Source organism: Lonchura striata, chromosome 8, assembly GCF_046129695.1.
Source record: "Lonchura striata isolate bLonStr1 chromosome 8, bLonStr1.mat, whole genome shotgun sequence".
In the NCBI taxonomy this organism is placed as follows: Eukaryota; Metazoa; Chordata; class Aves; order Passeriformes; family Estrildidae; genus Lonchura; species Lonchura striata.
Window position 1 is genome coordinate 603,523 of NC_134610.1, and position 26,238 is coordinate 629,760.

A 26,238-nucleotide genomic window follows, 5' to 3' on the forward strand; every position below is an offset into this window, starting at 1 on the left:
TATAGTTGCAAAGTGTGTTTAACGCTTTGTAAACAGCAAGTAAGTGGCATTCACAAAGCTTAACACAGATACCACACTTTAATTTCATTCAGAAAATAAAGCTTGTGAGGTCTAATGTTAGGAGTAATTCATATTTCATTTTAGATTTTCAGAACAAACTCATCCAATATTCCTAGGGCAGACAAACAGGAACAGATTCCTTCCTCATTGCACTCATTACTCAAAGGGTGAGGAGATGCTTAGGCTGCAAATGGGCTCCAAGACCAGGAATGGACCCATGAGACCCCTCAGTGTGGAGCTGTATTAGCCATGAGCACCTGAATGAGCACAGGGCAATGCACAGGATCAGTGCACATCTGTGCTGCAGAGCTGCATGTTTCTGACAGGGTTGAAAGGGGACTTGAGTTGACCCTGGAGGGATCTCTCCTGGGATCGCTGGCCTCTTGCAAGGTTTCTCCCTCACCCTGTACACAGAGCCCAGGCAAAGGCCTGTCCTGTCAGAAGAGGGCTGTGCTGCTAATGGAGAGGTGAGGTGACGGTAGAAGAACAAGTGCTTTTGTTCTGCTCTGTGTACAGCAGCATATGGGCTGTCAGAGGAATGGCTCCTCTTCAGGCCCATGAGCTCTTCTGGCGCTAGCACAGGGTCTTTATTAACCACCCTGTTCCGGTCTGCTAAAAGAGCTCATGACACGGCTCATGTGCAGTTGCACATCAGCTACTGAGGGAATCAAAGAGTTTTTGGGTGAGATGAGTGATGAGAGGCAGTGGAGCAGTCATGGGGGCAACCTGTGGTGCAGAAGCCTGGTCACCCACCAGCTTCCACCACTGCAAATGGAGAAAGAAAAGATGCTTCGCAAACACATCAGAAAAGGAGCCCAACTCAGCAAGGCAGGAATTTTTCCCTCAGCACCTTGCAGGTGAAGCGCAGGAAGGCTGCCCTGTACATATCCTGAAATGTGCCTGTATGAACAGCCCTTTCTTACCATACACCCACACCACACTTATCTTCGGGAACAAGGCGAAAGTAAGTGCACAAAGGTTTCTGCTGTCATGAGTGCACAAGGACACCTGAACATGCTAGCCCAGCCATACCAAGAACCACTCTACCGCCTTCTCCCATTTCTACAGACATGGTGCTCCCCTCATCTTCCCTTCCCACAGACGCGGGTCTCCCTTCACCTTCTCTCACCACAGACGCAGGTCTCCCCTCACTTCTCTCCCCACGGACGTGGTTCTCCCCTCACTTCTCTCCCCACAGACATGGTTCTCCCCTCACTTCTCTCCCCACGGACGTGGTTCTCCCCTCACTTCTCTCCCCACAGACATGGCTCTCCCCTCACTTTCTCTCCCCACAGATGCGGGTCTCCCCTCACCTTCTCTCCCCACAGATGTGGGTCTCCCCTCACCTTCTCTCCACACAGACAAGGTCTCCCCTCACTTTCTCTCCCCACAGACAAGGTCTCCCCTCACTTTCTCTCCCCACAGATGTGGGTCTCCCCTCACCTTCTCTCCACACAGACAAGGTCTCCCCTCACTTTCTCTCCCCACAGATGTGGGTCTCCCCTCACCTTCTCTCCCCACAGACAAGGTCTCCCCTCACTTTCTCTCCCCACAGACAAGGTCTCCCCTCACTTTCTCTCCCCACAGACAAGGTCTCCCCTCACTTTCTCTCCCCACAGACACGCGTCTCCCCTCACCTTCTCTCCCCACAGATGTGGGTCTCCCCTCACCTTCTCTCCCCACAGACGTGGGTCTCCCCTCACCTTCTCTCCACACAGACAAGGTCTCCCCTCACCTTCTCTCCCCACAGACAAGGTCTCCCCTCACCTTCTCTCCCCACAGATGCAGATCTCCCCTCACCTTCTCTCCCCACAGACGTGGGTCTCCCCTCACTTTCTCTCCCCACAGACAAGGTCTCCCCTCACCTTCTCTCCACACAGACAAGGTCTCCCCTCACCTTCTCTCCCCACAGACGTGGGTCTCCCCTCACCTTCTCTCCCCACGGACGCGGGTCTCCCCTCAGCACAGACATGGCTGTCCCCTCACCACACCACGCTGTCCTCCTTATGGCCAGGTTCCATGGCGCACAGTGAGCATTCCCTCCTGCCCAGCACAGCCAGGGCAGCCCGGGCAGGGCACGGCCTCCGGCTCACCCACGGCGGCTCCCGCAGGGATTCCTCGCGCTCAGCCGAGCTCCGGCCTTGGTGTGCGGGGCTGCGGGACACCTCCATCAACTGCAACCAGAACAGAACTCACTCTCGACAAAGAAAGCAACATTAAATGCTACTTGACTTCCAAGGTGCCACAAATGAATAACCAGACATATCTGGCTGTTTTTGAAATGCTATTTGTATTGGTTTCAGCTTGCAGATACAAACGCTGCCACACAGAGCCTGTCACAAGCTGCATGTCAGGTGGGCACGCAACTAAAGCTTCAAGGACTGTTTCTACAGAACCCATTAAACAGCAATTAAGCAAGCAGAATAAAAAACGACCTCTAATAGTTGTATAGTAGGATTTTGAAAAGTCAAATGTGCATCTTTATGGTTTTAGAAAATAGAAATGGTTTCTTCAAAGTTTTACTTCCAAAAACCAACTCTTTAATCAAGCAGTAAGAACGCAAAGCACAGAATACATGCCACAATTCCATGTGTCATATCTGATTTTTTATATTGCTTACCATAGTTCTTTTATGACTATAACTCAGTGTTTCAGGTTTCTAAATGATCTGATACATTTGCAAGCATATAAAGTAATAAAACTACCCAATTGAGCCTTGTCTTCATTTAGAAACATCTGCTAAGCAATCTAAAGGACAAGTCTCAAAAACTCACAAGTTACACATGTGCTTCTCTCAGAAGGGGCTGCTTGCTAGTCCATATATCCCACTGTGTCTCCACCTGAACATAACAGGGCAGTGCCTGCTCCAGTTTGGGATTTCCAGGAGAGAAGTAGAAAATAGAGCAGTGTTTGTCAGAAGTAGAAGCAGAAAATAGAGCAGTCAATTTGTCTTTTCCATAGTTTTCTCTCTCTTCTCACCCCAACACTGTGAATAACTTCTCAACCCATCTGTAGTAGATTTTTGTAACAAACCAGTCCAGAAAACATCCCTCTGAGCTGGCTGGAAGGTGTGCTAGTTCATTGGAATGGAAAATATACCCAGTATTGAGTATCTAATGAAAAAATCCAGATAAAAACAATCAAATTAATTATTAGTGAAGGTGTCGGTGTTAAATGTACATCTATCTCAGTGTTAAGAGATGCAATCACAGGCCTACACCCTTTCACATAGGCAGTTGTTTCAACTGATGTTCCTTCAATTAACACATTTCTTGGCAAAGTTACTGATTTTCTAATCTTGATTCCAACATTAAATGATTGTTGGCTCTGATCCTACAAACACTTAGGTACACACTTGAGCTAATAAACGAGTCTGCTCATCCCCTCCTCACCCTCCTGCCAGGCCCGTGGGCTCGGGTGACAGCACAGGAGAGTAAGGGAGCAGGAGAAGCTCTGCAGGGCCCAGTCCCCACCCCCACAGCCCTGTCTAGGGATGCTGCTTAAGGACAGGGATAAATAACTGATTCATTACTGGAAAACTAGCAACCAGATTTCATACCTCAAAAAAATTAGGTTCACAGTTACTTTGCCTGTCATGGCTGAGCAGTCAGACATCACCCAGAACAGGAGATTACTCCCACATTTTTCCCAGGCTGTCCAAACCCTCATCCCCCACAGCCCCATGCTGTAGATTCCTAGGTCCTGCCCTGGGCTGCTCTCTGCAAGCCCTGGGCACTGACAGATCAGGAAGTTCACACAGGTACCACCAGAAATGCACCTTAATGCTTCCCTGCATTCCAGTTCTTTTAATTCTCAAACTGCTCCTGAACACTGAAGATCTAGGATCTCTGTAGCCACAATAAAAACTCAGAAAATGTATTTTACTGTTTATAGCTCTGTTCAGTGCATTTCAGCACACCTGACTACATCTTAACATCACTGAACATCAAAGTCTACACACTAAATTCTCTGCTATTGCAAAGAATATACAAGAACTGGAAGCTTTAAATGTTCTGGAATAATCTTTTGGTGGATATTGCAGAACTAAGACTTGTGCATGATATAAATGGCTCTAATGGAGCTCAAGAATATAATGTGAGAAGCTTGGAAACATAGAGGACAGTGAGAATTTGCTGTGCATTTCAGCCTTTGGTAAAAAAATAATGCTTTTCAATAGCTTAGATAATTTTTCAGGAAAATACTTAAATAGATCATCTTGTATGTTAAGTCCAAGAAAATTATTAACACCTATTCTGAATTTTCAAATTCTCTATTTAGAAGTAAAGGCCAAAAGCAGTGATAACCTAGCTCCAGGCTGGCATGTCCAGATGAAGTGTGCAAGAAAGACAAAGCTGCTCAATTTGAAGCCTCCACTTTGAAATACCCTAAAATAATTTTGAGAGCAGTGGTTTTTCCAGTCTCTCTGCTGTAGAGACTCACTCAAATGGCTTTATGAAACCACACAGTAAATCAAGGCAGAGCAAACCAAGCCACCATAGACAGCTTTCCATGCAGGGAGGATTTGGCAGGGACCACCACATTCGGCCACTGTGGGATTTGCTTAAGCAAAGCTCACCTAAACAGCCCCATAACTACCTCTTCAGAGGACAGTGCTGCCTCCACTGTGCACCCCCTGCTCATGTGGCTCACACAAGCACCAGCTCCTAAAGCCTCCCAGCCCTTCTCCTTCCACAGAGCCCTGCACTGGGCTGGGCAGTCACCTGGTGGCCCCAGCAGCAGCCAGCCTGGCTCTCACACTGCTCTCAGCACACATCTGACTTGCAGCCAGTAAGAACAGCCACCAGCACAATTCATGCTGAAGAGGTAATACAATTCTTATCAACTCTGCTAGCTAGGACATGATAATAATAATAATAATAATAATAATAATAATAATTTATTTCACTAGGGCAACATGAAAAAAATAATGGGCAACCTCTCATCACTGAAAATCCTCATATTTATCTAGCTACACGGGTAACACAAGCCATAATAGTAAACTACCAATGACATTAGACAAATACTCATTAGTACAGAGGGGAACAGCTCCTATAAGCTAAAATCAGCTTGCTGGGATACTAACATTTACTACATGACAAAGTCATTCTTGTATATCTACACTTAGAGCAACAAGTCAAATCTCAGCTCTTAGTCAAAGACTCTGCTCATTCTTTACAGTGCGCATGAGAAGTCAAAACTTGAACAAAATGTACTACATTTCTAGTTTTTACAGGAAAATATCATTAAAATTGACCTGTTTTTAGGTTCTTTCACAGAGCTGTCAGACCACTTCCAGGTAGGAGCAGTTCCCATTGGTTCCACCCTGCTGCAAGGCTAGAGCAGGGATTGAAATGCTCAAGCTTTCTGCAGCCAAGTGACTGAACCATGCTCTGCGTTGTCTGCCAGCCTGCAGAATGTTTCTGGATGGAGACGCAGCAGATGACAACTTACCCACTTGCAAAGATGATGCAAGCAACTAAAAATGGATTCTGTGAAAGATGGCTCCAGTATTTACATAAAAGGCAGGGTCTGAAATTTCCAGATGCAGTAGGGGAAGATACTTCAAATATCAACTGCAGGCTAGCCACTGTGTTCAGAGATACATTTTCATTATGGACATTAGTAGTGCACAAGTTCATGAAGACTTAAGGATAAAACCAAGAAAATAAACACGTTATCTGATGAAAACATGGAAGAAAGTAACTTCAGGATAAAAACCACCTGCACAGCTGTGCAGACTGAGTCCCACAGTCAAAAAAGAATCCTGCACACAACTGACCTGTTGCCTGAGAAATGTGGGAGATGTGTTTAACTGATTAAGCCTCTTCCTAATCCCTTTTTCCTTACAAGACCTACTTTTTCCTTCTTTTTCCTTTTTTTTTTTCTTAAATTTATGCAGATTCAAAAACCATTTGGTACTACATCCTAATTAAAATCTTAAAATGCACATTACCTTAGCTTTTTGATAAACATATTTTTGCTACAGTTCCTAGAAAAATACAGTTTTTAGGGGTTTTTTGGCTGATGGCTACATACTTTAATTCCACTCCAGTGAGCAGGCAAGATTCTACATCCACAAATATCTAGTTGTAACATGCTCATGAGACTAATATCTTTTATAGCTTTCAAACTAACCATTCACCAGAAGGTATCAGACATGTACAGCAAGACACCCATTTTGAATAAAGACATATTTATAGCCACGTCCTTCAAGGCCTGAGGCACTGTCTGTAGCTCACCTGAAAAGAAGCCTCTTTGTCATCTGAAGGATGTCTGGAGAGCATTTACACTTGGCAAACATATGAAGTACAAGAAGCTAAATAGAGTTTTCAGTAGTTTAAGTCAACAAGGCTCCATGACTTATAAGAAAAAAAGAGACCCCAAATCTGAACCTTCCCTTTGGGCCATCCCAAATGTCTGTGTTGCACTCTTCTGCTGAGGTATCTAAATCCACTGCCATTAAATACAGCCTCATCAGAGCACAGTGCTCAAAGCCAGCTCTGCAGAATAGCAAACAGACAGCAGATTGATCTCGAGGGATGAAGTTCAGTCTCTCTTCTATCACAGACTGAGGGGGAGGAGGGACACACAGCATCACAGAAGGATTTTAGGTTTTCCAAGCAGACTGTCAGGTGGCAAGGACATTCATCAATTAATCATTCAACCATGCACAGGATAATTCTCAGTTTGGTGTTGGAATAGATGCAATTAATGTAGGTATGAAGTACTTCAGAATGAATTTCACAGAACAACGTAACTTGCAGGCTAACAACTGAGAACCTGCAGCACAGGCATGCTGTGCTGACAGCACGGCTGCCCTGTGCCCCAGCTCCAAACCCGTACCCACTCCATCTGCCACCTGAAAACTACAAACAAGCAAATGGCAATTAAAATGACAATGGCTGTAAGTACATATATGACCACTACCAATTAAAACAATGGCTACAGCTGCTGTTCAATTTCTACTTGTATTTTCTCCTAGAAAAATTATTGCTGAAGTGTGACTATGTTATTGCCAGAGAGAATGCTCATTACCTGCAGGGAGACATGCCTCAGCTGGAAGAATTAGCAACCCAAATATATGTTACATGCCTTTATAAAAGTCTGCTTCTCAACTTTGTCATATAGTATATTTGAAGAAAATTATTATACAAAAATTTTTCTCAATGATAACAATTATCAGCTACAATCCCCATTACAAAAGACAGCTGGAGAGTTACGGACTTCCATAGCTCCTCCTGTTTAGACAATGCCAGATTTTGAGTGATGTGGTGCCACATGTACCCCTGAGTTGGTCTGGAGCTGGACACTACCAACACCAGTCATTAGTCTGCCTTTAGAAAGCAAGCAGCTGTGAGCAGCGCTTCCCCTTGCACAGCTGTGTGTTCACTGGCACCACAGCCCCACATCTGCAGGGACAGCTGTGCCTCAGCAGCTCAGCTACCTTTGGCAGGGACAGCAACCCGACTGTGCCCCTGCAAAATGGAAAAACTGCTTTTACTGAGGATGCTGAAACCCTGCTTTTATTCAGGATACATTTATGAATTCTTCAGTGCTACCGGTGGATGCTCCTGCCCAAACTATAGAAATGTCAAATTCTTGCATACCATAAACATAAATTGAGGAATAGCACTGTTTTCCAATAAACATGGCTTCTGATTAGCAAAAGATTTTACTAAAATGAAGCTTCATCAATTATTAAATTACAGTTTACTCTTCCTCTTGCACTGAAATAGAACTGCACAGCAAAACTCTGCTACCAAGAACACTCTACCTGCAAACTTTTACATTTAAGCAAAGGAAGCTGTCTCCTTTTCTGTTCTCCAAGCTAGAAAGTAAAAAAAAAAAAAAAATCCTTGAATGTAGAAGCAAAATATAAGAGTTAGACAACAAGCATCTGTGTTTTCAGGCCATAGTTACCAATATTTCCATCAGTTCTCCAATATCCCAAAGATTATTATTTTTCTGAGGTGTATTTGATTTTGTTCACCCCTCAAAATTGAAAGTACTGTAGTAGGATTACACATAACTCTACTCTATAGATAATTTAGTATTTCTACTAATACTTTATGAAGAGATGAAGAGTTGTGAACACCAAAATTTACAAATGATATCACAATTAGAGGAGATCAAGGACAACTGTGTGATTTGAGGAAAACCACAAAGAAAGATGAATGAGCCAGTGTTGATAAACACAAAATCACACAAACTGTTCCCATCTAAGTGACCCATATGCCTTCCTGTAGCAGGGATAGGTGACAGAAACACAGCTACAAAATCAGGCAGACTCAGGTTAAAGCGTCTGGCTAGGCAAGGAAACCTTTTGCAGAAGTGCCAGAGAGGGGAAAAGTCAGGTCAATGGTACATTAAATAATGTCAATAATTGTAACCACACTCCAAAACAGGGATCCACTGCAAACTATAGGCAATCCAGCATACAGCAACAAAAAGTTTCAGAGAGACGGAAAACCATACATTGAAGGAATTAAGTGTGGAAATGGTCAAGAAGCAAAACAAATACTGAATGAAGGCATATGGTTCTTTGCTGATGCTCAGTTAAAACAAGGAGAAACTTTAAGAACAGCATTCACAGGCTTCCAGCTGTATGGCAGAATTGCATCTTTATGCAGCAGTACAAGATCTTAAGATGTGATTTTCTTCTCACAGTGAAAAAGATTTCTTCTGGTAAAATCTGCTAAAGGCATGCAATTTTGTCATGAGATGGTAACATTTTGCATCAAAGTTTACCAGTTGGACATGCAATTTAGATAGCTTTCCTGCCTCAGTTCCTGAAAGACTGAAAGTATGACTCAAATGTATTTTAAATGTTAACATCAAAGGAATCTCAAATAGTTGTCACAACAACACCAATCTTATTTCTACCTTTTAATTCTCTGCCCTATATTTTAGTCATATGCTAATTCCTTAGCAGGGCAATTAAGCACACCAAAACCAGTAACAGGTACTAGAATTTCAAGTGTTAGGAAAGAGTGTGGGTTTTTTTAAACCCAACCTACCTAATTTTGTTCAACAACAAGAGCACTAGAGAAACACATTTGGTGCAAGGTCTTGACACTGCCGTGTGGCTTTGTGAGACACAACCAGGAAAGCCCAGGTGAGAGCACTGGGGAAAAAAGAGGTGATCAGAAACCTCCCTAGGAAGCTGAACCCAAAGCAGCAGCTCACTTGCATGGAAAGGCACTTGGGTGGGCTCTGTCACAGCTGTGCCCAGGTTCCCTGTGGTAGCAGCAGAAGCTGGCACTCGTAGGCTTCCGCAGGGCATGGCTGGGGCACGGGACACACAAAGCAGGGAGCAGCAGGCCAGCAGGCAGAGGTCAAGAGCTACAGGAGAATCCAGCTTAAAACAAACAGCAAGCTCAAATCCAGCCGCTGAAGCCCAACACACCAAAGGCTGAAGGCTGTTCATCGAGCCCAGCAATCCCCAATTCTGTATTACCTCCCACACACAGCCCTGCCTCACCCACACTCCAGGTGATGCGGCTGACACAGAGAACCAAGTCCTGCATGGAAGCAGATACAGCAAAACAATAGCTCTGAGGAAAACACAAAACTGGGATGCCTGTAATCCAAGTACCTTCCCCTGGCAAAGAAAAGAGAGGGAAAAGGAAAAAAAGGTACCTCAGTGATCCCTCCTGCTACTTTTCCACTTCGCAGTGCACTGAAAATGCACAATCTTCCCAGACTGCTTCAGTGAAGTTTTGTGCACCCAATTTCAAGCTGGATCAATCGAAAAGTCAGAAGAAAGCAACCAAAGCAAAGCAAATTTTATGCAGAAGTTGCCTGTGTTTGGATATAAAGCAGTGACTTTTGGGAAAAGCAGTAACAGCCAAAATCCTGAAGTCACTGCAGGAAGGACAAAACAATAATCAAGGATAATATTTAAAAGAGCTACAGCTACCTTCTTGCCAGTATCAGACAATATAAATTACATTAATTATTTAAGTGTTGCTGTCTTCTCTAAATGGAATACAGGGGGTCCTTTTTGCCCTTCTAAATTCAAAAGAACACAAATTTTTAGATCATTTCACATCTATACATACTAGAAAAAATTAAATGTTCACACTTACAATTTAGATATGCCTGACAATTAATATTGATGTGTTTAAATAAGCACATCTACCAACAGTGAAGACAGAAATTCTACCAGTTATTTTCACTGTGCTGTAACACAAATCTCAGAATGAAGGGTTTAAAAGGCAGTGATCAAAAGTAAAGCCTTTCAGTAACAATGAGGGAGTTGGAAAATTGTGCAATTTTATGTCTTAAAAAAATACAACAATTAATTAGTGTTTTAGGGGATTTCCACTTTCAAACTTGAGAAAGCCTGCTCCTACTTGCTCTCTGCAAGTCCAGGAGAACGTCAATACAACAACTCAGGAAATACACTCCTGGATGACACCAGCAGAAAAGAATGCACTTCCACCACTTGCAAGATTGCTCTTTATTGCTCTTTTAAGTAATGCTTAGGGGGTAATTGTAGTTAGAGGCATATCTTTCCATTTTTAGAATGCCTTACTTCAGCTCCATAAGAATATGTACCATTTCAGAGAGCTGCTACTGAGCTGTCCTTCCCGGGCGCCGTGAAGCATGGCAGGAACGGGCCCCTTTGGCAGGATGCAGCACTGAACACGGGCCTGAGCGGAAGGGAGGAATCCACCAACACCCCAGCCACTGCACTGCACAGCTGGGAAATACTCGGCACACAAACCATTTCTGCCACCTCAAATGAACCATTTCAGTGAGGTGCTCCAAGGCAGCTGCTAGTCATCTTCTCAGTATCACAGACAGCAGGATAAATTACAGATAGCAACAGAATGCATATCCACCTAATAGCATCTTCTTGCCTGCTTGTGAGCGACCACTTCAAACCAAAACATTTAAAATTGAACTTTTCAGCAATAGCGCAGGAATTCTATAGAGGTTCAAACTATTGGTTTTTATTCTTTAACTTAATGTAATATAGGACATTCTCTATTACTTCCATTCTCATATGACCTAACAGGTAAAGCTCAAATATCAGAGCAAACGTGAACATGTCCAGCAAGGAGGGGCAAAAGTAGGCTCAAAAATCTACCTTACACAAACCGTGTTTAAAAGAAATGTGTAACACTGCACATCTTTTGTCAAACTAAAGCCCAATAAAAACTTGATGAAAATTGTCATATATATATACATATATATATATATATATATATATATATATATACATAGTCTGCACACAATTATTAATTCAAATAAGGTTTTGAAAGAAGTTGCTTCTTTAAAATGGCAAATACATTTTGTTAGTTAAGTTGTTTCTCTCCAGTAATGCTGCTGGTTAATTCCAAATAACACTCAGTACACATCTCCTGATTAATACTGTCACTCTTTTCGTACATGTTTTAAAAGTAGCCCTCAGCAAGGTTATTAATGCAGACTTCAGATCAGCACATTCCCATACAGCAGGGTAAACATGCACATGCATTACCTTGTCCCATTTTTATCTGTTCTTAATACTGATGCTGCTGCTACCTGTCATCATCCTCCTGGTGAGCCACAGAAAGAATACGCCCAGGAATAAGCAAGAAGTCCCCTGTCATTTATGGTCACCTTAAAAGACAGTATTGATTTGCAACTGAGCTGACAGAGTACCTGCCCTTGTGTCTCGGGGTGACATCCTGGAGAGCTGCTGTCCTTGGGTACTCGGGGATCTGAGCACAGCTCCCTTGAGGCAGGGCAGCCACCAGGCAAACATAGCACCAGGGCTGAGCAGAACCATGCCTGGTTGACAAACCAGCCCAGAACAAGCCAGCTTCCTCCCAGGAGCACTGTCCTGCCCACACACTGCTGCTGTGATGGCAGGAGTAGTGCTGGCTCACCTGTGCCTCTGCAGTCAGGCCTGCCTCTGAGGCCAGCAGCAGTGCCAGGGAGCCAGCCTACATCTTGGTGGAGCCAGTCTGATACTCTTTCAAAACCAAGATCACTACCATCACTACCCCTGTCCTGCACAGGAATGAGAAATGAAAGAATTTAAAGAAAGGAAAAGGTGGTAGAAGAGCTCTGACACAAGGCTGGTTACTTGTTCCACATCTTACACCAACAAACACCATGCAGGGGTGGGACAAGTCTTTTGACTCTATTATCCTCAAGTAAATCTTCATGAAATTGAAACTGTTTACTGGAATGGCAATATGTGTGAAACTGTAGGTTTCACACTGAATTCTAAAGAACTGATGACCCCAACCTCACTGACAACCTCCTAGCAAAAGATTGAAAAACTTGTGCTGGTACAAAGTACAGCATGCTCAGAGCTACCAACTTCCAACAGAAAAAAAAGACTTCCTCAGTAAGCCATCAATTCATTGTCTTCACAATAGACTTCTGTCATATTTGTAATTTATTAGTTACAATCTTAATCAAACAGTGAATTGTAAAACCCACTGACCAAAGCAAAATTCAAAGGATAGGAACAATCATGTCACCAAGAGAAGTCACAGAAAGTAATTACCTCTCTGGAGGCTGTTCAGTTTTGTAACCGGAGTTCCTTCACATGACAAAGGATAGAGGTTTACAACATAGCCATTAACACTGTTCAGTCCATCTCCAACAGCAGAGACAGCTGCTAGTAGTGGCCACTCACACTCTGGGGTGCAAGCTCTATTAGAAACAGATACCACCAGAATCTTGGTCCTGTTAGACCCAGCTGCTCTAGACATCAATGGAGGCACAAATAATCAGCACAGTGGTGGGCACAGCTGTTCATTTAATGGATACGGCAACAAAAAAATGCAGTTAAATAAAAAAGATTATGCAACAAACTCAAGCCTGGAAAACAGAACAGAAAAAAATCAGTTGCCAAAATTGCCATGGAGCACATCATTATAGACTGATTCTATTTCTAAATGGAAAGATAATTCAAGTAGGCAGAACTGCAACTTAAGTGCTGGATTTGAGAAGAACCAGTCTTACGAAATAGAAAAGAGTGTGGTGATATGAACCAGCTGAACCCAGCAGAGCTGATCTCCTGCTCCCAAATAAATCCATAGCTATCCAAAGCAGTGGAAGGGATGACACACAGAAGCATGTAACTAAGCTAATAGAGGAGTCCTTATCTGGGAAGCATACCTGCTTTTAAAAAGAGATACAAATGCAAAAGAATCCCTTCCTAGCCTAAGGGGAGTGTAGAAATCTACCTGTCTGCTGCTGTTTTCCAAGTCAAATAATAATAATAATAATAATAATAATAATAATAATAAGAAAGCTAGAGACAAGCAAGCTAAAGCAGCACAGCAACTAAGAATGACAGAAATATCTGTCTGCAGAGAAAACACAGGCAGGTAACAGCCCAGCAGGTACCTCAGACAAGGCAAACACAATCTCTGTTGTCAAATGACCATCATGTACACAGCCTGCTTAAGGGAAGGAAGACAAAGAAGTAGAATTTACTTCTCCACCCTTTTTCCACTAGGAATTCCCTTGTGATTGATCACACTTAACACCAGCAAAACTACGGGCCTTCATATCTTCCAAATTCAGGGGGGTTTGGTAGGCAAGAAGGACACGGGGCATTAATCATCTTGCCAATGCTCTTTACCCAAGTCACAGACAGTGACCAAAGAAAGTTTCTGTGACAGACAGCAAGGTCATCCCCAAGAGGTAACTGGAGAGAAGAACATAGCTGCTCCTGTGAGATGGCGACAGTGGGGGCACATGCTGCTGTAGAGGGCATCAAAAACACACTTCCAGCAGAGAATCTGAAGTGTTGCTCCCTTAGAATGAAATGGAAGTTAACTCAGCACCTGGCACAGGCCTTGATTTTCATATTTGCAGTTGGTTCTGCTGGTCTGCCTGAATTCAAAGGCTGTCATGATGACAAAGAAACCAAATCCTCCTTTTTCATCACCAGAAACCTTTCAAAATAGAAATGAAGAAGATATTATTTTCTATGAACACTTGGGTGTAAAAATAAGGATAAGGAAACATTTGAGAGAAGATCAAACAAGTCTTAAATGACTATAAAGAAATCTATCACTGTAGCTACAAATTAGGAAATTTCCCAGTGAAATGAACATTTTGGAAAAGTAAAAAAGTATAGTGACTATACTATTTGAGAATAGAATTACTGATGACTATTTTCTCCACTGTTGTAATTGCACTGTTAGGATCAATAAAGATGATTCCTATCATACCAGTGCATCTGACTTATTTTTTCCTATTTGTACAAATAAAATAATATCTACCTTAAGGGGAGTCAAACTCCTTCAATCAGAGTTAAACCAGCAGAAAGTAGCTGGCTCCTCTGGGATGTGTTTACAGGCAGTACTGTTTTGATTCACATTCTACTGGCATCTCTGCAGCTGGAAAATGTTAAGGTCAAATCAAGGTGATTTGTTTGCTTTCCTGCTGTGGTAGGACCGTTTCAGTTAGGATTCTATTTATTAAGACATACACCTGTATCTTCATACAATAGCTCAGCTAACTAACAACCAAAACTATTACTGCATTTAGCATCCACCCATAGAACTCCAGCAATACCAGGAATATCTGCATATCCACAAAATCACATGTTAAAGTTCCACCTCATTTAAAGTATAAGCTGGTATGTAAAAACCATTAGTTCAAGTCACTTTGTCTCCCTTCTCTAGTAGCATGTCAAGACTTCACATTGTGGTTTAAGCTCACCTGGCATAAAGAGGGATCTTATCTGTCCAGGGATCCTGTCTGTCCAGTGTAGGAGCAAGTCAAGGCCACAGCTGCTCTAACCTACCCAAATGAGTATCACAGCTGTAGTTGTGCCAAGATGAACAATAACTTGGGGGACAGGCTGACTGTCCCCTACCCAAGTCACTCAGCACACACAAGTCACCATTCTCTTTGAATCTGCCATGTATATCCACACAGATCCTACACTGCAGGAAGTTTGACAGGCCTGTTCTTTCATCTAGAAAAATAAATGATCCATGTTGGCCAGGTGAGAGGCACAGCCACTGGATCTCCTAACACACACTTTGAGACAAAAAAGGCAAAACAGAAACAAAGCCAGGGATTAGCACCACCTCAGCCAGCTTCACAGGCCCACTGCCAGTATCCTGGACAAGATTAATCCTATCAAACACCAGCTTTTGTTTCAAGAAAAACTCAGTGAAAAACTGATGCACACCTAAAACTGAAAGGGTGCCATTAGTGTTCATAAATTTACGAAGCTGTAAGTCTCACAAATTTAACATGCCAAACTGATTCACATTCATATTGAAAACATACATTGGCAAGAAGTCTGAACCTTGGAGCATACAAGGTTGTCCATCAGTAAGGACCTTTGGAAGGAAACTAAGTCCCCAACATTGAAACAGAGAGCTGCTCACTCCATGCACTATGTGAGAGATCAGCCAATGCATTAACAAGTACTGTATCCCAAAAAACAGCATATCCTCAGTGACAAACATTGTCTTGCCACTGAATTGTGCCATTTCAGAGACTGAAAAGGTCCAAACATCACAAGCATTTGGTAAACCCAACTATCCACAAACCCTTCAGAACAGCTCCAGTGCAGCAGAGCAGAGATCCCTTTGGCTAATCCCGACTGACAGGGACCTGGGCTGGTGGTGTTCTGTACCCCAGGGCTCTCTCCCAGCCTCCACTAGGAAACAAGCTGGCTGCACAAACTTCACATCTTCCACTCTGGAATTACTAGATTCAGCTAAGTTATGGGGATGCAATTGTAAAGGAGATAAATTCCAGCCTACAATATCTTTTTAAAAGTTCTGCAAAATGGATAAATACTTTGAAGGAACACCAAGTATTAGCTGTTTCCCAGAAGTTTTTTTCCCATATTCTGTAAGAAATCTTTTAAAAGATCCAAGTACAAGTGATTATTGCAACAAAAGATGTTGCAGAACAGTGGTTACTCATCTGTTGTCTAGAACCAACCAAAACTCGGTTCTGAAATACAGGTCAAGTGAGCTTAACAGTTTTGAATTTCAACAGACTAAACTCTTCCGTAAGGATTTTCACCTCTTATCTTGGTGTAAGAAATAATACAATACATTGCCAAATGTAAATCCAAAAGACAGCACTACAATGGGAGGGTTGATAAAATAAATGTTGTAAAAATTTACAAAGTTAAGAAGCCTGTGTAGACATCCCAAGTACATCTCTGCTCTCCTCCTGCCCCAGGCTGTTATAAGTTGCTGGAGCAGAGGCTCTGGGGCTGGTTGTTAATTAGTTCCTGGGCATTAGTAGCATGACATAGCAGAGCTTTCACATGCAGTATTTATGTTTGTACTAGAGAAAAGGACACACCACCCTTGAATTTCTGGACATACAAGGCATTTTTGCTTCCAAGATAAAAATCCAAGATTAAAAAAAAAAAAAATTCCAAGATAAAAATCTCCATTCTGGCTGTAATTCTGTGCAAGATGCAAACCATTTCAGTCAGCTAGAGGATAGTTTAAGTCTGGAGATCAAATCGAAGGCAGTCTCCGCGAGATCCTGTGCAAGGAGGGACACAGCCAAACACAATCCATGCAGCAGCACAGCCTGCCTCCCCTTCCTCCAACATGTTTAAGTTTGCCCACTAAAGACTTGGAAGTGAGACAGACACGTCAAATATTTGGAAAGAAAACCCCCACAGGCAGGTGGCTATCTGCCATGCAGACAACAGTAACAAGTTCTTCCAAAGGCCTGCTTGTGTCAGGGAACCTGGAGGAAGGAAGACCCAATTATCAGCTCCAAGAGAAGCAAGAGCAACCCTAGAAGTGATCTGCTCAGAGTTAGCAGTTCTTCATTTTGTGAGGAAGTTCATACAGACAGATGGCAGCTGCTGGCCTGTGGAACGAGGCCTTCCTGAGTGCTGCATAGCTGAAGGAAGGGCTGTCTGAATTTTTCACACCAGGGCATTCTTCTAAAGTGTGATCAATCAGCTCCCATGCACAGGAAAAAGGTCATGTTTATGCTTCAAAACACAGAAAGTGTCTGTGCAGCAGAGTCCTTTGTTTTCACCATGCTCAATCACATCACCAAGCGGGAGAACAATCAGTTTAGCAAGCCAGGATTCAGCAGACTCTGGGAAAACAGTTCCAGCACTCAGTGAGGAGCTGAGGATTCCAGGTGCTCCTGCAGCAGCCCCAGCGGGCCAGCCTGGTGCAGGGGTTTGTTATTTGGGTTGGTGCAGACTGGGCTTTCGTGCAGTCATTGAGCTGGAACTTGCACAGCTGCTCTACCTGTGAGAGGGGCACGCAGGCCTGACCAACACAGCCTCCACCACAAGGTCACTTCTGAATGGCAACACCTGACCAGGTGAAAATACCATCCCACAGTGTGCACTGCTGCACATAAAGCATATTCTTCAACTTTCTTAAAAAAAACAAAAAGCAAACCAAAACCAAAAAACCCTGGAATATTGCCACAGTAAAACATTTTTGTTCTGTTGCAGTATGACTCCTGTGACACATTGGGATGCAGAGAAAACAAAGGAAAATTCTGAAAAAATTGCAATAACCTGAATTATCTTTGCTATCAAAAAAAAAAAGTAACTTCCTTTAGTATTTCAAATTTCAGTCTGAAATATATCAATATTTATATTATAGGTTAAATCAATATACTAGTAATACAAAACAATTCAATATCACCATATTAACTAATACAATGAACTGTATCAGTAAAATAGTATTTGCTGTATTGTAACAAGGCAAGGCTTCCTAAATCTAATGCAGTTCACACCTCCTAAAAGCAGGACATTGTGATTCAGGGTATCTTCTTTTGTATCTATATTTACAACAGTAAATAAGATATTTAAAATCTACCCATTATGAAGAGCAATAAATGCATTAAGTTTAATTAAAAAATGTTATCCTCCTCTACTGAGCAACTACATTTCTACACTGGATCAATGCAGCAGCAGCTCCCGATGGACAGTGGGTGGCTCCATTCAGAGCACTCAAGTTGGCCAAAATAAAACAATAAAACTCTGTATCTCATCAGACAAATCCAGTTCCTGGATTCAGTGTGCCTTTCTAATTCAACACTTCTTCACTACATAACTTCAGGATTTTTTTTTTTTTTGCAGGGACGGTGGCGGGGGGGGATTTGGGTCTTTTGTTCTTGCAGTTTTTGATTTTATCTCAGTGGCAGTACATGACCTGGTGATTTTTTTTTCCTGTTTAAAAATAACCTGGGTTCCACAACTAAATTTAAAAGGTCTGAGTGTTGAAAGACTAACTATGTCAGCCTGAACAAAAAGCATCCCACAACAGGCAGTGCTCTCTACCAGAACTTCAGAACTTCCTTAAGAAGTGTCAAATTCTTGAGCCACAGGAAGTTTTTCTGCCAGTCTGTTTATTCTGTGAAAAACACTGAACTAGGATTTTTTTTCAAGTACCTTCTGGAAAAGAATGTATTTAATGACAGTGAAATTTCCCAAATTTCAGTGTATGCTGTTGCCATGATTTATGCTAAGAAACAAGAGCAAAACTAAGAAAACTCAGAATTTTCTTTCTTTATTTGATAGTCCAAATAACACAGAGCAAACAGGCACATCTCACAAGTCTACAAGGCAGTCTGAGATTTCTGGGTTCAATGTTTTTTCATCTCACATCAAAATACAAACATGCTCCCAGGAACAAGTGATGCATTGTATCAGTCATCTCACTGCCAATATTTTCAATTTCAGCTGTAATATGGAACTGGGTATTTTCATTACATTAGTTATGAGGACAAAGCTGGGTATGAAGGCTATGGAGCAGCAGCAGGTGGCAAGTTCTGTCAGTATACCTTTGATTAAGGCTGAATGAAATCACACCCCCAGGTTTAGCACTGGCTCACAAGCACCCTGGATAAGGTGTGTGTTACACAAAGGTTTGCTCTTGGTATCTTCTCCAGGCATTTCATAAACTTTGCCTTTCTGCCTGTAAGCTCTATGGAGAACAGACTTCCCTCTACTTCACAGAGAGGCACACCAACTTGGAGTTTAGACACCAGTATGATACAAATTAAATCTCCTTTCACAGCAGGCTGTGATTTCAATACTGCTGCATTATTTCTCAATAAGAATATAGGTAATTTTGTTTTTAAATAAAACATGATGAAAATATTTGCTGAGATCTCTTTCCCTATGTACTTTTAGATACCACACAAGACTTGAGCATGAATTAGAAGACAATTGTTGAACACCGTTGCATAAACACACCTGTATACAGAATGTCTCCAGTTAACAGTCCAGTGCTCCACATGTCCAGAAGCCACTGAAATCAGTTACATTACATATACTACCTTGGGCTCATTTTGCAAAAGATACTAAATGCTTCAGCTTTAAGCCTGTCACATTGACATGGAAGTTAAAGAATTATCATTTGTCTGAAATCACTTCACAGAGAGGTGAGTTTCTCTGGTTTTAGTTTTCACCAATCAGATTTACCCGTATTATAGCAAATGTGCCAATATCAATTCCCAGGCTACACAACAGGGAGTTTTGCCAAGGCAAGACAGTGAAGATCATGGGTTTGGAAAAGAAAAGGTTTCCTTTCAGAGCACCTAGGATGCCGGCTGCTGCCTTCCTGGGGAAGAGGAGAAAAATCCACCACATAATGGAAATCTCCCATTCACATCAGATTTCTAGCACAGACGGCATTAAGTAAGATCATATAGAGCAAACTAAGGGATAGATTAACTGCTTTATATTTGGACATGTATAATGCAAATGCTTTTGAGTCCATTTATAAAAACCTGCTAAAAGCATAGCCCAGATGATAGTCTTTGGCTTGCTACACCACAGACAGAAGATGAGGAGCTTTTGATAAGAAGAGAAAGACAGGAAAAGTTTTTGGCACCCACAGAAACAAACAGAAATCCAGAAATTTTTTAATGCATCTTCCTTGTTTCTTACAGCTGGACCTCATGGGACAAAAAGTCCGGCTGTTTGGCATCACACAACAACTTCTTCTTTTCCTCACTTGCTCCCACACCTCTGCTACTCCTTGTCCTACCTGCACTAGGAATATGGCCCCTACCTTCCTGCCTTCAGCCCCTCCACCTCCTCCCAGGACGCTCTCCCTCGTGCTCGTGCTGCCTCTGGAGGTGTCCCCAGTCAGTCTAAGGGCATTTCTTGCACCAACCTGATGCAGAGCCACCCCTACTGCCAGCCAGCACAGGTGCCCCAAGACAAGCAAATGCCATCAGGGCTCCCCCATGCACCTCAGGGAATGGCGACCCGCTGCCCTAAACTGCTCTGCACAAACTCAGCCAACCCTCATGGCCAGTTCATCCTACAGCCTGCACAGGGTTGTGAACCACCTGCCTCACACACCCCATAGCTCCCATAGCCACAGGAGGGTTTCATTCACTGCCCACAACCACCAACCCATGCAGAAACAGTAAATACGTTAAAAATCCCCCCACTGAGCTGTGATGCAGAATGCAAGTTTCAACTTGTGCACCTTCAAAGAATTTACAATAGATTCCTTTCTGCTCTTTAATAATGAATTCATCACAACACCAATCAAAACATTAGATCAACTATAATGTTAATTGAAGGTTCACAAAAACACACTGCATTTCAGTTAGAACACTACATGGTGGGGGGTTAATTTTACTTTTTTCTTGAATAATGGTTTAATGACTCTCAAAGTAACAACTCCTGGTTTCATTTTCTCCACTAAAATAAAGACATATTTAAAATTATTTTTGAAAGCAATTAAAAAGGAAGTTGACTGGTTTTCAATTCCTAGTAAGGAAATTTCTTACCTAGGTAGGTAAAATCTCTAAAATGCTGTGCAAAGTTAAAAAAAAGGGGGGAAGGTCTGCAAGAGATGGTCATGAAGACATTTTGGAGAAAACTAGAAATTTCTTTTTCTTTATACAGTAAAATTGCTTAAAATTAAAGTGGGAAAACACACGTATAACAAAAGCATGCCTTTTTATAAAAAGTCTGTTAAAATGGCACCTTGTTTAAAGATGCCATACTCAAAGAACTGATTTTTCCCAGCTTTCCAAAGACATCCTTGTTTTCCTGTAAGAGTGGGATGCAATGAAGAGCACCAGAAAGCTGAAGAGAGCCCCAGACATTCTCCAGGGATCCCAGCAGCCGCAGGCTGTGGCTTCCCGCTGGCAGGGAGGAAAGGCAAGGAGAGGCGGCAGGGAACTGGCCGGGCCGGTTCCCAGAGACACCGCTCGCTCTTCAGGAAGGAGGGCTGACTCACACCGCCCGTCCTGAAAGGAGGACAAGCCTGTGCTGGAGTCACCTCCCCGGGCCTGGACACGGTCCTGGGCCTGGACACATGGCCACTCCATGGTCGAGCACCATGGCCTCCAGCCTCCCATGGCCCAGCTGAGCCTCCGAGACACATCACTCCCAGACCCTTCTCCTTCAGCCTTCCCTTTCAACGACAGAGTCAGGGATTCCACTATCAAAAAAGAAAATAATTAATCTGTGAAAGCTATGGACTCCTTCCTTCCTCCTGAAATCCAAGCCTCTCTTGTCTGCCTCAAACTAAAGGAGAGAGGTACTAAGGGCAGCAAGAGGGAGAGGAGCAAATGTCTGAACGCTGCAGCTAGCTGCAGAGATTTAACTGACAAAACACTGGGATTTTCTTCTGTGCAAGCAAAGCTTTGGGAAGGTCACCAGAGGCAGTTTTTGGCTGTCTTTATCCACCTCCTCCCCTCCCTCTGCAAACCTCCCCCAAGCAGAATAAATGAGTATTCTGTTTGGATAAAAGAACATCAGAAGTTATCCAATGAACTAGGACATCTTGCAGGCCTTAGGAAAAGCAGCTGAGAATCAGCAAAGCTCCCAAGCATGCCCAGAGACTGCTCAGTGCCATCATCCCCTCCAGCTCCACTCCCAGGTTCTGCTGCCAGGGCCAACACAGCCTGCTCCTTGGGAAGAGCCATTTCCACAGGCCCTGGCTCCGGGCTTGGCTGTGGTTGTATGTTTATTCCCCATCTTCACCAGCATTTGAACTTCCTTGTTAACAGCAACATTGCAATCAAGGTGAAGGCAAGCAGCAAGTGATAGCTACTGGCCATGCCCAACAGCCCAGTTTCACATCTCGTTTCTGGTCACTCACACACAAAGCTATGCCAGGCCTTTCTCTTTTCCCACTTCATTACTGAGGTTCAAACTAGTTTAATTTTGGACTGGCAGTACATGCCATATTCCTAAGGATTTGACATCATCTTTTTGCTTGAGAAAAAAAAAACCCACAACCTGACCAAAAATGCTGAAAATTCTGCCCCGCACCTACACAGGTTCCCAGGGAGATGTCCACATGGTTGCTGTACAAGGTAGAAACACAGCTCAGGGCAGCCGTGTGTCCAGGGAGGCTGTGGAGCAGCTGTGTGTCCAGGCTCAGGACAGCCGTGTGTCCAGGGAGGCCGTGGAGCCTCAGTGCAGGCTCCGCACACGCAATGGGCCAGGCTCCGCACACGCAGAGGGCCAGGCTCCGCACACGCAATGGGCCAGGCTCCGCACACGCAGAGGGCCAGGCTCCGCACACGCAGCGGGCCAGGCTCCGCACACGCAGCGGGCCAGGCTCCGCACACGCAGAGGGGCAGGCTCCGTACACGCAATGGGCCAGGCTCCTCACACGCAGAGGGGCAGGCTCCTCACACGCAATGGGCCAAGCTCCTCACACGCAGCGGGCCAGGCTCCACACACGCAGAGGGGCAGGCTCCTCACACGCAGCGGGCCAGGCTCCGCACACGCAATGGGCCAGGCTCCGCACACGCAGAGGGCCAGGCTCCTCACACGCAGAGGGCCAGGCTCCGCACACACAGAGGGGCAGGCTCCGCACACGCAGAGGGCCAGGCTCCGCACACGCAGAGGGCCAGGCTCCGCACACGCAATGGGGCAGGCTCCGCACACGCAGAGGGCCAGGCTCCGCACACGCAGAGGGCCAGGCTCAGCACACGCAGCGGGCCAGGCTCCGCACACGCAGCGGCCAGGCTCCGCACACGCAGCAGGCCAGGCTCCGCACACGCAATGGGCCAGGCTCCGCACACGCAGAGGGCCAGGCTCCGCACACGCAGAGGGCCAGGCTCCGCACACGCAGCGGGCCAGGCTCCTCACACGCAGTGGGCCAGGCTCCGCACACGCAATGGGCCAGGCTCCGCACACGCAGAGGGCCAGGCTCCGCACACGCAGAGGGGCAGGCTCCGCACACGCAGAGGGCCAGGCTCCGCACACGCAATGGGCCAAGCTCCTCACACGCAGAGGGGCAGGCTCCGTACACGCAATGGGCCAAGCTCCTCACACGCAGAGGGGCAGGCTCCGTACACGCAATGGGCCAAGCTCCTCACACGCAGAGGGGCAGGCTCCGTACACGCAATGGGCCAAGCTCCTCACACACAGAGGGGCAGGCTCCGCACACGCAGCGGGCCAGGCTCCGCACACGCAGAGGGGCAGGCTCCTCACACGCAATGGGCCAGGCTCCGCACACGCAGAGCGGCAGGCTCCTCACACGCAATGGGCCAGGCTCCTCACACGCAGAGGGCCAGGCTCCGCACACGCAGAGCGGCAGGCTCCTCACACGCAATGGGCCAGGCTCCTCACACGCAATGGGCCAGGCTCCGCACACGCAGAGCGGCAGGCTCCTCACACGCAGAGGGGCTGGCTCCTCACACGCAATGGGCCAGGCTCCGCACACGCAGAGGGCCAGGCTCCTCACACGCAGAGGGCCAGGCTCCGCACACGCAGAGGGGCAGGCTCCTCACACGCAGAGGGCCAGGCTCCTCACACGCAGAGGGCCAGGCTCCGCACACGCAGAGGGCCAGGCTCCACACACGCGCTCCTGGAGCAGGGTCCCAGCCCATGGCAGCCCACCAGGAACGCTCCCTGCTCCCAGACCCTGCCCTGCTCTTCCACGCCATGAGCACCCAAAAACAAAAGAGCGCAGCTGCTCATCCGCATCACCTCCACGAAACCCACCCAGACTCACTGATGTGACTGAGCATGACAGAAAAGCAACTGAGAGCAACACAGACTATGGCCACTAACAGGCTCACTACTCTGCTTTTCCAGGCAAGTATCACAAGTTCTGCTTGCTTTTCTAGGGGGTTTTCCTGTACCACGTTACACTAAGTACTAAACCTGATACTAAGTATATTACCCTGGTACTAAACCAAACTAGTCTACTGTTAAGCTCACTGAACTCCCTGAACTCGCCACTACTTTCCTGCAGCAAATAACCAGATGTTGCAGGACTGGATTATTTTCAGCACCACAATTAAGAAAAAAAAAAAAACATAACAAAATTTCCCATAGATTCAGAACTGCTTTTGCTCTTCATCTGTACTAAATGTATTTAAACAATCTACATAAAGTGAAGCAGAAGTACATGAAGTACTTATTTATGTTTTCTGTTCATTTAAAATGCAGCTTTTCTCCAGAGTCTTTTCTCAGTGCATGTAGGTTTCCACACTAAACAGCAAACACACAGTACTAATTAAGATTACTATTATTTGTACATAGTATATGCTATCACCGAATATGAAAAATACCTCAAAATGCACTACAGACCCTGTTTTGCTATTGCAAGAAGCTTCTATAAAAAGGCAATGTATCCTACAACTTTCCTTGTTTACACTGTGTGACTGAATTTAACTGTTCTTTATAAAAGGATCCTGCATTACTATTGAAAAATGCAAACTCCAAAAGGCATTATCTTTTGACGATCTAAGAAAATTTAGAACTAATTATCTCCCCTCATAGAAGATGACTTGCACAAAACTTTGTCCAACTGTGTTTCAAAGCAGAACTTCTGGTATCAGTACCGCTATTTGTGCTGAATATCTGACAAGATGAAAGGGAAAAATAGTTTTTACTGGAAAGGAAAGGGGCTATCAGCTTTTCTACCTTAAATTAAAAATATTAATAGCATCTTATTTCAGCAGCAATAGAGAACTTCATAAGCAATTTCAACAGAAAAAGAAAGTTACTGCAACCTACCTTTCCGCAGTAAGGTTACATTTACTTACATATAACATTGTAATGTTTAACAGAAACATTACAGGATATAAATGCCAACAGAAAGCTTTTGCCCCCAACACACACTCCCTCCACTTTGAATACGATGAACATGACTGAATTACTGTCTCTTCATAAACTAAACAGGCACATTTAGTGGGTTCCCATATATATATCGCAATGAACAAACTATTTTATGTTGACCTCAGAAATACAGTTATTAGTTAAGGGGAAAACATTATCATCTTTGTCATCTCTTAATCACTAAACTCCAATTTATCAAAAATTGACAATGCTGAAAAAACTGAAAAGCCAGTTCATGCAACACTAGTGCTCTCAATCCAACCACACCTCTTCCTTCAAACAGTCGAATCTGGAAGCAATGACTAATGTAAAATTAACAGGGAGCGGGAGGCTGTTTAGGGGAAAAAAAGTACAAAGGTCTATGGGGCAAACAGAGGCACTTCAGAAACACTCAGTTGTCTGCTTGTGAACACTGGCGATGTCTCCTGAGCGTCAGCCGGGAGGAGAAATGGACTAGAGGGGGCTTGAGTCATCAGCTCCAGTTTTTCTGTGTTGAAACAGCCTGGGTTCAGCATCAGCATTTATTTTATTGCGGCAAGACTTCATTTCCCAGCTCTCCCAGCCCAAGCCACGGCACTAGCACTCGGTAACCGGCACCTGCAGAGCACTTTCTGCTCCCGCACACACTGCAGCGCGCCCGAGGCACGGCCAGCCGGCGGCACGGCCACCTGTCCCCGCGGGCCACGGCTGTCCCCCCGCACCCACACCCCGCACGGGCTGCTCCGCGACCACCCCGCGTGTGTGACCGGAGACGGGGGAGAAAACACCGCAAGAAGTTCCTACAGCCTCGAGAGCCGCGCTCCCGGTGCGCGGGCCGAGGATGCTCCGTGGCTCCCGGCAGCGGGAGCGCGGCTTGTTCTGCGGTCACACGAAGGGTGAAAAATTCAGATTTAAGTCCCGGGCAGGGAACACAGGGACGGCAGGGGGGTCAGGCACCCCCGGGAACACCAGGGCAGCAGCCGGAGCCGGGGACTCCGGGGAGCACCGGCGCGGACGCCGGGCCCCGTGGCCGCCCCGTACGAGCACACCGGGAGCGCAGGGCCCGGCGCTGCCGGCTGCCCGCGCCCGCTCCGCCGACCCCGCCATCCCCTGCAGCACCCGCCGTGTCCCCGCCCGGCCCCGCGCCCGGGGCCGTGCGG

General features: G+C 44.9%; 1 protein-coding gene across 4 annotated transcripts in view; it reads right to left on the minus strand.

Moving 5' to 3' along the window:
- PKP4 (plakophilin 4) overlaps positions 1 to 26,238 on the minus strand; it is a 66,964-nt gene that overhangs the window by 40,251 nt on the left and 475 nt on the right. The window lies entirely within an intron of this gene.